Here is a 13,964-nt window from a genome sequence, read left to right on the forward strand (position 1 = left end):
AAGGGCCGATTGTCACTATTAGGAGGAGCAGAACGAGAGGTCCTGCTATGGCCTAAAGTAAAGTGGTCAGCCATGGGGACTTGTGGAATCATCCTTCGAAGCAACCCTGCTGATCCAGCAGATGTTTCTCCCGGGCCTGTATTCTTTCTCTTCACTTGGCCATAGAGTCTCTGGCCACCCCAGTGTGGTCAGTATAGACACAACACTCCTCCCTTAGGGCCTCACATAAACCACCTTCCTTCAGGAATAACAAGGCCAGCCCTTGCGGGGGCCCGCAAAACCACTCTCTGGCCCGCAGAGGTGGCCCTAGGATCCGTAGGTGCAGGGAAGAACCGACCGAATGAACACAAGACACAAGAGACAGAATGCAGCTCAGAAACAGAGAGAAAAAGGGACAGACTTTATTGGGGGCAATCAGGGTATATATCCATTAGTGAGGCAGCTACACTAAAGGTTGTGCCCATATATGGTTAGGAAGGTTTGTTTTCACCTATCATGCATTACAAGGTTTATGTGTATCTGGTACCAGACACGAGGTGATTACACAAAGGGCCATGTCCATATGATTTGCCGGACATGAGGTAGATACACAAAGAGCCATATCCGTAAAATTTACATGCATCACGTACCAGACACGAGATAGTTACTTCTTGTTATTACTAACAGCCATGACAGATCTTCTCTCAGGATAACCATACATCAAGATAACCATACATAGCACTGGTTTTGCCTCTTGCGGGGTCAAGTAGGTCAAGATGACCATACATAGCACAGGCTGTGCCTGCTGTGGGGTCGTAGGTCAGGATGACCATACAGGCACTTAGGCCTTGGTCAGTTAAAGGGCCAGCTTCCCACAAGCCCTCACCTATTTTGGAGGACTACTTATGACCAGGATGTTAGGCTTTTTTCAAGGCCGATATGGAGCCTTCGATCACCTTTAGATCCTGATTAATAGCTATGTGCAGTTGTTCCTGCTGTCTAGGGGCCTGGATTAGCGAAGCAGTTCCAGTACCTATCCCTGCGGCTACTCCCAATCCCAACAAAACTGCCAGGGTAAGGCTAACAGGCTCCCTCTGGAACCGAGTCTTTCCCAGCTGTACTTCTTTGAATTCCTCCCCAGGGTAGTAAGTCAGTCTGGGAAATATTCGTACCATTAAGCAGAAGTCCTGGCTGTTATTAAATATCCGGGATTGAGACGCACGGGGTCAGACCAGTGTTGCAGGCGCAGCGGGTACCGTTTGCTGGTAAGATGTACTGAGCCGAAGATGTGGGGGTTATAACCTGAGCACACCTGGAATCACCCTTTGCCAGCTTTCCTAGACAAGTTCCCTCTCCCGAGACCTGGACAAGTGTAAGCTTGTGGGTGGTACTCCAATCACAGCGGGTGGGATCATTCGTTTCTTGGGGTGATCCATTTACTGCCAGCTCCTCGTAGTATGGTGGCGCTGCACTCAAGCATAACCAACAGGAGACAGTTAGGTTTGGGTTGGAGGTGTTTAAAGCCTTATAACTCCCCTGGATCAGGTTATACAGCCGCTGCCCAGTGTGAGATGGAGGTGTAGATGGGGTCGGTGGAGTCCCGGTTACCCGTGGCGTAGTGGTTGAACTGCTAGGTGGGGAAGTACTCATGGGAGTAGTGGGGGATCGTTGTGGGGGCTAGAGGGGTCTACTTGTGACCGGACCTTGATCTGGGAGAACTCTATTTGGACCAATCGCCCTGTGGTCCACAGCCTCCTGTTTCAACCTAATGGTAAACCAGAATCCAGGGTCAGGGTGGGAAAAGTCATGGACATAGATCCTTAGTCCCCAAGTTCTCCCTTTAAGCCACTGGAGAAGGTTTTCCTGCCTTTTGCTCTGGGTAGTTAAGGTGATGCTGAGGGTATTATAGGGGCCGCCCTGATTACAGCCCCTCAAGTTCCTTACATCGCTCCAGGCCCAAGCGACCTTGATCCAGTCCCATGAGGAGGCAGGCTTCCAGTAAGCTTGCCCTGTGGTCTCGCAACCGCAGGCCTTACAATACAGAGCCTCCAGCCCTCCACAAGTCCTTTTCCCTTAACGATCTCTGCCATCTTTTGGACAGATATAGAATTGTTGCAGCCCGAGGCGACACCTTCTCGCCCTAGTCAAACACCCGATGGTTCCCCCTACTCCTGCATGGCCAGCATTTGCTCGGGAGTCAGCTCTGTCTGGTATTACTTCCTCCTCCCCCACATCCCAGGTGTCTAGTCCCAAGACAATCTGACACATATCTGGGCGCAAAGTGGGCCACCATGTCCTCGGAGTGTAAGTTCCCTTGACGGACCAGGCCACTTGTCCGGTAGGGGATACCATCTCCCAAGTCAAGTATTGGGGAGCGTGGGGATTACAGGTTATGGGGGGGGGAGAGTCCACAGTCCTACCCACACGGCGGATACACAGTCTGAGGGGATTCTCAGTCTTCTCCAGCTTCTAGGCAGATTCGGTCAGAGGGGCAGGTTTGAGGTGAGAGGCATCGATCCATGCGGCGATGTCATCGACTTTCACGGCAGTCGGGGTGGTCAGGATCACCAGTTAGGGTCCCTTCCACCGAGGTTCCAGAGTCTGGACTTGGTGTCGGCGGACGTAAACCATGTCCCCGACCTGGTACCAGTGTGGCACCTGCAGGTCACCAGGCTGATACGCGGTGGCCAACTGCTTCCAGACCGAGTGTTGGACTGTTTCAATTTTTTTCAGCCTGGCAATTAGAGGGGTAGACAAAGGGATCATGCCATCAAATAAATTCAAGTCCCTCACCGGAGGGGGAGTTCCATGTAGGATCTCAAAGGGGGTCAGATTTAGCAAAGTCGGGGAAGGGGTGTTTCGGGCTCAGAACAGGGCATAAGGTAGGAGCATGGTCCAATCTTTCCAGCCGGTTTTTACAGCTAGTTTAGTTAAGGTCTCTTTTATGGTTCTGTTCATCCTTTCTACCTGTCCTGAACTCTGGAGTCTATATGCACAATGCAATTTCCAGTTTATCCCCAGTGCTTTAGCTAGTCCCTGACTTACTCGGGCCACAAAGGCCGGCCCATTGTCAGACCCTATAGTATGGGGAAGACCGAACCTGGGGAAGATTTCTTCCATGATCTTCTTCACTACTACTTTTGCAGTTTCTCCCTTTGTCGGGTAGGCCTCGGACCATCTTGAGAAAGTGTCCACCATCACAAGTAGATACTTGAATCCATATCTAGCCAGAACTATTTCTGTGAAGTCGATCTCCCAATACTGCCCCGGTCGGTCCCCCCGAGTCTTGTCCCTGCACTAACTACCATACCTGCTGGGTAGGCATTAACCTTTTGACAAGCCTCACAGTCCGCTACTATTGCCTTGGCCAATTGTTGTTCCTCCTCAACGGTCAGGCCAAAGGTCTGGGTTTTCAGTAATTCAGCTATTTTCTGGGGCCCCAAGTGAGTGAGTTTGTGAAGAGTCTGTAAGTAAGTCAAGGCCTGCTGGTGGTCGTCCCCCTCATGCCCGTCACCGATTTGCTGTGGAGACTCTGCCTCTTGCCCATCATCCCTCAATTCTAGCCCTTCCTCGGCCACCTGGATTGACGCAGCCGGGGAGAAGGCAACTGCCCAGCGGGCTTGTTCGTCTGCCTTGTGGTTCCCAGTGACCACCGGGTCTGATCCCCGCTGATGACCCGGGAAGTGGATGATGGCTATTTCAGCAGAGAGGAGGACTGCTGCCAGGAGCCGTAAGATCTCAGGCTTGTTCTTGATCTCTTTTCCAGCTGATGTCAAAAGGCCCCGCTGCTGGTAAATGTCCCCATATATGTGGGCAGTGGCAAAGGCATACCGACTGTCAGTATAAATTGGAGTTCTCTTACCTTCTGCCAGTTTCAATGCTTTGGCCAGGGCAATGAGCTCGGCCTTCTGAGCCGAGGTTCTTTCAGTTAACTTTTTGGTCCAAATGATAGCTTCATTACTCACCACGGCTGCCCCCGCCCTCCTCCTTCCGTCCTGGAGAAAGCTGCTCCCATCTGTGTAGCAGGTAACATCCGGGTTCTGCAGGGGCTAGTCATTTAGATCTCGCCTGACTCCCGTCTCTTCGGCTAGGATGTCTTGGCAAGTTGTAAGACTGGTTCCTGCTGTTTATCGGGTAATAGGGTGGCGGAGTTCAGGATGGAAGGGGAACCGAAAGTTACTCGGTAAAGACCAACAGGATGCTTTGATAGTATGTAATGCGGGCGTTTGTGAGCCGCCTGTCAGGTGGCTGGCGAACCACACTCTCCAGTGTGTGTGGAGCTATCAGCATCACTTTCTGTCCTAGTGTCAGCTTGTCTGCGTGTTTTACCAAGAGGGTCGCAGCTGCTATTGCCTTCAGGCACCGGGGCCATCCACTAGCGACAGGATCCAACCTTTTTGACAAATAGGCCACCGGCCTTTTCCATGGTCCCAAAGTTTGAGTCAATACACCCTTGGCTATCCCTCCTTTCTCATCCAAATAGAGGGTAAAGGGCTTTTCTACGTCAGGAAGGGCCAATGCTGGTGCGCTGATCAAAGCCTTCTTGATATCATCAAATGCCCTCTGTTGCTCAAGCCCCCACTCAAAGGGAATATCATTTTTGGTAAGATGGTACAGAGGCGTGGCTAGGAGGAAAACCCGGGGATCCACAGTCAGCAAAATCCTGCCGTCTCTAGAAATTCCCTTAGCTGACGGTGGGAACTGGGGGCAGGGATCTGGGTTCCCATCTTTTTCCGGGCCTCTGTGAGCCAGCGATGCCCACCCCGAATCTTATAGCCCAGCAACGTTACCTCTCTCTTGCATAGCTGAGCTTTTCGAAAAGAGGCTCGGTATCCGAGTCTAGTCAGCTCGGCGAGCATTCTGTGTCCCGCACTCACAGTCCTCCTCAGATTCGGCCGCCAGCAACAGATCATCTATGTACTGTAACAGGGTTATGTCTGGGTTTCCCCAGCGGAAGGCGTTCAGGTCCTTATGGAGTGCCTCATCAAAAATGGTGGGGGAGTTCTTGAACCCCTGTAGTAGTCGCGTCCAGGTGAGTTGACCTAAAATCCCCATTTCGGGGTCAGTCCATTCCAGAGGCTGGCTGGAAGGATGCAAAGGCAGACTAAAAAAGGCGTCTTTTAAGTCCAAGACAGTATACCAAGTTTTGTTCGGCCCCAAAGAACTGAGGAGATTATGAGGATTCGGCACAGTGGGGGTGGATATCTTCTACTCTGCTATTTACCTCCCGGAGATCCTGTACATGGAGGTAATCCCCTGTTCCCTGCTTCTTGACCGGGAGCAGAGGTGTGTTCCAGGCTGATTGACAGGGCACTAGCACCCCCTGCTGGTATAATTTATGAATGTGAGGTTTGATCCCTTCCCTAGCTTCTTTGCTCATCCGGTATTGACGAATCCACACTAGGGTGGCAGTGGCTCTGAGGGTCACCACCACTGGAGGTTGCTGGGTAGCTAGGCCGATCCCCGCCGTTTCTGCCCAGGCCTCAGGAAACTGTCTTAACCAGGAATCCGCTTCCTTCAACAGGGGCCCGTGCTAGGTCGCGGCCTGATACAGTCAGTATTCTTCATCTGCCCTCAGGGTTAGTATGGTAGTCACTGGGGTATCGTCCAATTCCACTGATCCAACTAATGGATTCCGGAATGTTACCTTGGAGCCCGTTGGGTCAAAGGCGATATTGGCCCTTAATTTGGTTAGCAAGTCTCTTCCCAGTAAGGGAGCAGGACAATTTGGTATGACCAAGAATGAATGCTGGATCTCTCTTTTTCCCAAATTCATGATCCGTTTGGTGGTCCAGGGTCGGTAGCTGCTGTCGTTTGCCCCATGAACTAGAGATTTCTTTGTTGACAGTTTCCCTAGAGGTTTTTGCAGCACCGAGTGCATTGCCCCCGTGTCTACTTCAAAGTCAATGGGGGTCCCCTCCACTTCAAACTTTCCCCTGAGCTCACGGAGGGGGTCCGAGCTCCGACGACCCTAGTCATCCAAGGGCCAGCAAGTTTACAGGCTTTTCTCCTTTCCTTTTCTGGGGCCACTCGCGGGCCCAATGCCCAAACTCTTTAAGCACATTGGTCTGACTGCAGTCGCGGGCGTGGGGTCTTGAATTCCTGCCCCAAGGGTCAACAGGACCCCTTGGGAGGCCCTCTAATTTCTCCCCTGCTTGGCTGCAACATAGCGGCTTGTATCTTTGTCACCTCCTGGTCCCTCTCATTCCCTTTTCTCCTTTCTCAACTCTCTCTCACGTTCCCTTTCTTCCCTCTCTTTCTCCTTTCTTCTCTCTCTTCTGGGGTCTCCCTCTTGTGATACACCTTATCTGCTTCCTTAACTAGGTCCCACAAGGTCAGATCCTGGATCCCGTCTAGTCTTGGTAGTTTTCTCCGAATGTCTGCAGCGAACTGTCGAATAAAAGCTATGACCACCGACCCCTTATGCTCTTCACATTCGGAGTCGAAGGGTGTGTATCTCCGGAAGGCTTCCATGAGTCTTTCCAAGAACCTACTGGGGGATTCATCAGGACTCTGACTCACTTCCCTTACCCTGGCCAAATTAGTGGGGCGCCTGGAGGCTCCCCAGAGACCCGCCAACAGAATCTGGCCATAATTGGACAGATGCTCCCTACCTTGTAAGGTGTTGAGTCCCAATTGGGGCGACGCAGCAGGAACTGATCCTCAATGACGTTAGGGAGTGTGGTCGGTCTCCCATCATCTCCTGGAACATTCTTTCCGGCTTCCAGAAGAATCCGGTCCCATTCCTTGGTGGTGAAGAGAGTGTCCAGAAGTTGCTGACAGTCGTCCCAGGTAGGCTGGTGGGAGTGGCAGATAGACTCAACCAGCCCAGCCAACCTGGGGGGTTCCTCGTAAAAAGTGGGATTGTTATTCCGCCAGTTATAAAGATCCGAGGTAGAAAAGGGCCAACATTGTAAAGTTTGCAACCACCCCCCATGCCCATCGTCTATCATGGGACCGTATGGATGCAGAGGGAGAGCAACTGTTTCTTAGAGATGAGACTCGACCAGTTCAGGGTCCTCCTGTGGAGCTCGTCGTCGCCGTGCACAGGTGCCTTGGCCTGGGGGCTCAAGTATTCCCGACCAGGCTGGAAGAGTTTGGGCTTGTCCTCCCCTGTCCTTAGCGGCCGTCGTAGGGGGCTCCAGCTCCCTCTCCAACGCATTCTGCCCCGCTCCTCCTGCCTGCGGGGGAGGAGCCGGAGCCGGGTCTCCCACTGCTGCAAGGGGGAGATCTGGGTATATGTGTGGCACAGCTGGATAAGGGGGAGGAGCAGGCGGGGTGGAATCCAAAAGAATAAGGTCCCCCTGCGACTCGGGGAGAATCGGGGCTGACGGGATCTGTGATCTGAGGTTAGTGGGCGGCGAAGGCGTTTCTCCCTGGACCATGAGGACCTTGGATTCTTCTTTCGGTGTCTGTTTGGAAAGAAACGGCTTTACTCAGGGAAGGGTGTTCTCACAAAGGTCCCTCCAAAGAAGAATATAGGATTGTTGGTCAGGGTGACCTAGTGGGTCAGGTCTGAAAATAACGTCCTGTACTGCCCGGACCAAGTCCAGGTCGAACGCTCCATCCGCCGGCCACTCGACTCCGAAGGTCGGCCATTCGGCCGAACAGAAGGTCCGCCACTTTCCTTTCTGAATGAAATAAGAGAGGTTAGATCCTCGCTTGCGGACCTCCGACCAGTGGTCCAGAGTAAGGGAAAGAGGAGTTGAGAGGGTCTGCCCCATGGCCAGTGGGGAGACTTCAGAGAGGAAGAGATAAAGACAAAGAGAGAGAAGGAGACAGGAAGTCACACAGCGACCCAGGAGGGTCGTCCACAGACACGCCAAGGGAAGAAGTCTTCCAGCTATTGGAAGGGGTACTGGTAAAAACATCACTGTCTCGCTCTCTGTCTGGAAGGAGGCCTCCGTGTCTCCTTCCGCCCAAACGAAGCCTTCAGGTGTCCCCAGGGTTCTATCACCACTGGGGCGTCCCCCAGGGTCGTGGCCTCTGGTCTCGGAACACGTCTGTTCGCCACAGCCAGAGGGCCCTCTCGGAACCGATCTGACAGCCACTGCGAGAATCCCCTGACCAGTCGACACACACACACCGATTTAGCGATCGCTGAGTACAGGCGCTTTACTCACCCCAGAACGTCTTGTCAGGGAGGTCTTGATCAGGTGGGCAAGGGTCCTTTTGCTCCCAATCCCGGGTGAGTCCCCAGATGTTAGGGTTCGAGCGCAGGACAACCATACCTGTCAAGGAAAACTCTGAGAGACCAAGTCGATGCAAAAGCAAGAGGTTTATTCAAGCATACTCGGGCTCACAATGTGACCGCAAACAGTCAGTGACTGAGAACCCCGGGCCTCTTCAAAGGGGGCTTTTTATAGGGCATTTTCCCGCGCATTTCAGAAAGCCCGTGCACAAGTTATCCAATACATTTGAACTATTACATTAGAAGCTGCACACAAGCAGCCAATCATTTTGCAACAAGCCATCAGCACCAGCCACTCTCTTCTGTACAGGTCACCAGGCCATCCCAACGGGCAGCTAATTAGGTCTTTCCTGGCTTTATGGCCATATTAGGTGGATTCCAAAAACAGGGAAATACCTTATTAGGCCCTCTCTGGCCCTGTGGCCTTATTAGGCGGATGAGGCTTAAGTCTCATAAACATGACAATGCCCAGGAGTATATAGTATCTGCATTCAATTAACTCTGAAGTTACAAAAGCATAATATTGCCTTCCTTTATCTATACAAAGCTGAGGGCTGCGGGCATGGCCATCCCAATCCTCCCAGCACAATCTTTCCAACCTAGGACTGCACTGGTCCTTGTCCAGGAGCAAAAAAGGATACTTGTCTAAAGTAAACAGTAGAGGATATAAAGGAAAGAGAAAGTTAACATTTCACTTACAAATACAAAATCCAGAGATCTCTGAAGAATCTGACTTTACAATTCACAGGTTGTGGTTATGGGAAATGGGTGATTAATGCATAGGGGAAGCAGAGCACAGGGAAGTTAAAGATGAATACTAAGGAAATGGGAGTAATTGGGATGGGTGTTACTCAGTAAGCCTCAGCTTCTTGTAGCAGAGGAGAAATGATGAACCAATGTTAAACCTAAATTGTTTAGAACCAGAATCCAACCAGCGTAAAGGGATTTGTTTTTTTTCAGCAAGAAAGTTTTGGTTTTCCAGGAGTAGGGACATTTGCACAGGAATCCCACTGGGTGTGCTAGGAGCACATTTACTTAGGGCCGGAGCCATAGTACAGTGAGTAAGGACTTAAGCATCCAAGTAATCGACCCAGGTTCTATCCCCCGCATCCCATATGGTCTGTACCAGAGTGATTGCTGTGTGTAGAGCTAGGAGTAAGCCCTGAATCTGCAGGTTGTGGCCCTGAAACAAAATCACACTAAGTCACACTTAAATATACACATATATATGCACAAACAATGGTGAAAGAACAATAGGGATTCAGGAGAAACTGAGTTTCTGTAGCAGAGATAGATCAAAAATAGGGGATTATTTTTTCTTTTTTGGATCACACCTGGCGCTGCACAGGGATTACTCCTGGCTTTGCACTCAGGAGTTACTCCTGACAATGCTCAGGGGACCATATGGGATACTGGGAATCTAACCCGGGTTGGCCGCGTGCAAGGTAAACGCCCTACCTGCTGTGCTGTCTCTCCAGCCCCAAGAATAGGGGATTTTTAAGGACCAGAAATTTGACTCTTTTAATGTTTCATTCTCGAATTTGTCTTTGTACATCATTTCCGCCCCCTTCGGTAGAATTTGCCTTTTTTCTTGTTATATTTTTCACCACAGCCTACAGTGCTCAGTGTTTACTCTTGTCTCTGAGCTCAAGGATCATTTGACAAGATTCAGGGTAGCATTGTGTGTCTAGATATCATTGGTTCTATGTTTGGTGACAACTGCAGGATCAGGGGACTTCTCCTTACCCCCAGGCCCCCAGTGTGTGACCGACCAGTCCAGCATTTGCCTTTCCACTCCATTATTTGAGTCCATCCCCCTTGCAGCACAGATTCACCTGGGTGGCAAAAAGGTTCTCAGTGCCTAGAGTCTGGCTCTTTAAGGCACCTTATGGAAATGGAAGTGATGTCATAAGTGTGTCATGGTTCATTTTCCATCCCTGACACAGACACTAGGGCTTTTGCTCACTTGGCAAAGGACAAGTAAATTTGCACCTCATCCTGGAAGGGGGACTCTGAAGGCATATTTTGTGGCAGGATTCGAGAAGCCTCCTGTGAGCAACCCACACCTTCCCATTTCCACCCTGTGAGCGGAGGGGCTGAGCCAGATTGGGGGGCATTTTTGTGCTGGTTTTTCACTTGTTCCCTGAGGTCCACGTGGATTATGAGGTGCAGTGGATGCTGTAGGGGAATGCAGAGCTTTGGAGGTGCCGTGAGGGCTGTATCAGGGTGCAGAGGTCGCAGTTGTGAGTGCGTGATACTGGGGGGCCTTTTTGGCCACGATCATCTCCAGCTCTGGGATGAGGCAACAGTAGGTGAATGTGGGACTCAGCCAGGGGCTTGGCCGTCCCAACCCTCCCAGCAATCCCATGTTTGAACCATCGGCCCTAAGCTCGCTTCTGTAGAATCTCCAGATTTGAGGGGCAGAGCTTCAGCCCCTCCACCTAATGGCAGGAGACCTGTTGCTTGTCATCTTCATTTTCTGCCGTGAGATCCCGGTTCATGCGGGGGATGGAGGGAGGTGGACTTGCAGGTGGCTGAGGTTTGCCAATGAAATTGTATTTGGGGGGCTATTTTTGTTTCTTTAGATTTTGGGGGGGAGAGAGGGCACATACGCGGAGATGCTCATGACTTACTTGAGTCTCTAAGCTCAGGTATTATCCCTGGCGCTGCTGGGGGCCATATGGGATGGAGAGGATTGATCAGTTCATCTAGTCAAGCACCCAGTTCACATTATTGCCTTCTAATTACAATACTGGTGTTCTTTCTCTGGATCATGAATTTCAGCTCCCTCACATCAAGCTGCAAAGCACCTGTGACTCTTCCTCTCTCCCTGAGCAGACAACACCTCGAGCCTCCTATTGATCCGCAGAACAACAGTGACAGGAGAAGATGGTGACGCAGCTTCTGATAAACCGTTCCCAGGTAGGAGTAGACGGATAGAATGACATGAGGTAGTACCAGGAGTGCCCAGGCTTCCTGAGCCTTCTGTTTTGAGTTTCTTTTGGACGGATTCCAAGATGAGACTTCCAATCGGACCGTCCCATTCTGCTGTTTGAAGCTGCTTTTGTATATGTTTGTTTTGTTTGATTTGGCTTTGGGGCCGACCCAGTGGTGCATGAGGAGTACTCAAAGCTCAGTACTCAATGCTCATTCCTGACAGGTCTAGGTGACCAATGGGATGCTGGAGGTCCAAAGGTTTCATTTTGGGTGTTCTGTTTTATTAGGGGTGGCAGAGCAAGGATTCTCACAATCATTCCTTGTGCTGCACTCTTGCATTGCCCCTGGCAGTGCTTGTGGGACCATATGGGATGTCGGGGATTGCTAGTTCTACATGCTGTCCTGTTACACCAACCTGCTGCTTCGGCTTCTTTTGCATTGTTTTTGTCATCAGCTCTCCTCTTGACTCTGTGCTCTGGATTCAAAAGTGACAGGCCTCAGAGCACCCTGGGGTGTGTTGACCCCGTTTGGGCCCTAGAAACTACAGTGACTTGGGCCCCCAGACTTGCTTTTCTCCTGTTTTGTCCTTCCTACTTTGGAGAGACTACCTGCTCGGTCATATAGTCTTACGTTCACATAATCTTGTGTGTGGATTTCTGGGCATGCTCTGATCCCAAGGAGAAAGAGCCAAGGATCTCTGAGGCCAGTAGAGATGTTTGGGTAAAGAAATTTCTACCTTCTTTGAGCGGGATTTGGGGTGGTCCTGAGCAGTGAGTTCCTACAGGCACACATGCCATGCACTGCTCTAAGTAGTTGTCTATATGGACTGTCAAGTTCTCAATCCTAGTGGTCATGTGCTGTGGGGGTGCAGTGGTGAGCATGCAGTGTTTTTTGCTACACCCAGGGATAGTCTTTTGGATTGTACAAGTCTGTGATCAGGTGATCCTCTCTACAGTGCTCACTGGACCAGTGGTGCTCGAATTGGCCCTGGGGTTACCAGGAAAGGCAGATACATCCAAGAACCTTCTGAATGACGTCCTCCCACTTTAGCAGATCCAGCTGCCTTATGTGATTTCTGGGGCCAGTCAGCCATGCGTGTGCATGGAGGCTGGTTCATTCGGAGGGTAGAGGCCCAGCGACAATATAGGACCCTGGGTCCTGGCCTCAGAATAGTGAGAATGAGGCTAAGATGTATTCTGACTCCCACCCTCTCCATTTGCTGACTCAGGACACAGTGACCTTCAATGACGTGGCTGTGAACTTCACCCTGGAGGAATGGTCATGCCTGGAGGCCTCTCAGCGCAAGCTCTACAGGGACGTGATGCTGGAGACCTACCAGCATCTGCAGGCTGTCGGTGAGAGAAATGTGGAGCCAACCGTGTCTGAAGAGACCCACGTGGGCTCCCTGGGGTTGGGAGGCAGCTGTGTGTCCAACAGTAGCTCTGTGACACGCTGGGATATTGGACAGCCGTGCAGTAGCTCTTCTCTCTCTATTTTTTTTTTAGGGTTCACCTGTGTATACTCAGGGCTTACTCTCAGCTTTGTTCTCAGGAATTACTCTTCTGGGGTTGCCAGACCCTATGGGGTGATTCAGATCAACCTGTTTCGACTGTGTCCATTGGAAGATCGATCCCTATCTGCCCAGTTATCGCTCAGGTCCTTTAAATAGATCCATCCATTGTTGTATCAATTTACTTTGTATACTACACGAACTTTTGTATGTTTAATTGGTTTTGCTGTTGCTTTGTTTGGGGGCACAGTCCACAGTTCTCCTGGCTCTGTGCTAAAGGATGACTCCTAAGAGTGCTCAGGGGCCATGGGGTACCATGGACTGAAACCTCTTGGCAACTTAAAATGTTGGTGCCTCACCCCCAGTACTTTTGCACCAGTCAGTCAACGGTCTTTGCATTTTCTTTTTTCCTTAGGGATTAGGGATTATTCCTGCCTGTGTATTCAGGATCCACACCTGGCCTTGCTCCAAGACCATATGGGCTGCCTGGGATCACACCCACATGTGTGTGCAGCGCTTCTGTCTTATCTGCTGTACTATCTCTTTCCGTTCGGAGAGCCCGGCAAGCTACCGAGAGTATTTGATATGCCAGACACAGTAACAACAAAGTCTCCAATGGAGACGTTACTGGGCCCGCTCGAGCAAATCGATGATCAACAGGAGGGCCTTTACTTTACTTTTACTTTTATCTCTTTCCCACCACAGGGGATTTGATATCTCGTCTCTCAACTCATTAGACGCTGCCCTATTTCACTGCTTTGATTTAATTCTAATGGTTCTTGTGACACTTCAGCAGAACTTAGGGTTTGCTCCTGGACTCTGCACTCAGGGATCACTCCTGGCTGGCATGAGGGACCCTAGGAGATATCTGGTATCGCAACTGCATTGTCCGTGAGAAACTCCTGCTGTGCTCTCTTTCTGGATACATTTTTTAGCTTAAAAAAATAAGGGTCTCTTGCCACCCTTGACCATTTCCAGATTTATTATGCATTTAGTTTTACTGAAATTCGTGATGAGTTCATGAGGGACTCAGGAAACTTCATGTGCTGCTGGGCCTAGAAAGACAGTACAGGGAGGAAAGTGATTTTCTTGCAAGCAGCGCACATGGGTTAAATCCCCTGCAACCCATGTCATTCCTGAGCACCAGCAGCAGTGATTTATGAATACAGTGTCAGGAGTCACCCCTGAGCATTGCCAGGTGAGACCCCAAACAATACAAAAAACGACAACATATTATGCTGAACGTCCCCCTGTCGGCCATACACAAGGCCAGGTCTAGAGTATTTGTGATATTTTCTTGGGTCTTAACTCTTGAATAAGTAGAAATATGTAGCATTTTGGAAATGA

At 50.7% G+C, this 13,964-nt stretch overlaps 1 pseudogene; it reads right to left on the reverse strand.

Moving 5' to 3' along the window:
• Positions 1-1,525: 1,525 nt before the first annotated feature.
• LOC130028513 (uncharacterized) lies at positions 1,526-7,703 on the reverse strand (annotated as a pseudogene).
• Positions 7,704-13,964: the final 6,261 nt, after the last annotated feature.

The sequence above is a fragment of the Sorex fumeus genome, unplaced genomic scaffold (assembly GCF_029834395.1).
Source record: "Sorex fumeus unplaced genomic scaffold, SorFum_2.1 ptg000040l, whole genome shotgun sequence".
Taxonomy (NCBI): Eukaryota; Metazoa; Chordata; class Mammalia; order Eulipotyphla; family Soricidae; genus Sorex; species Sorex fumeus.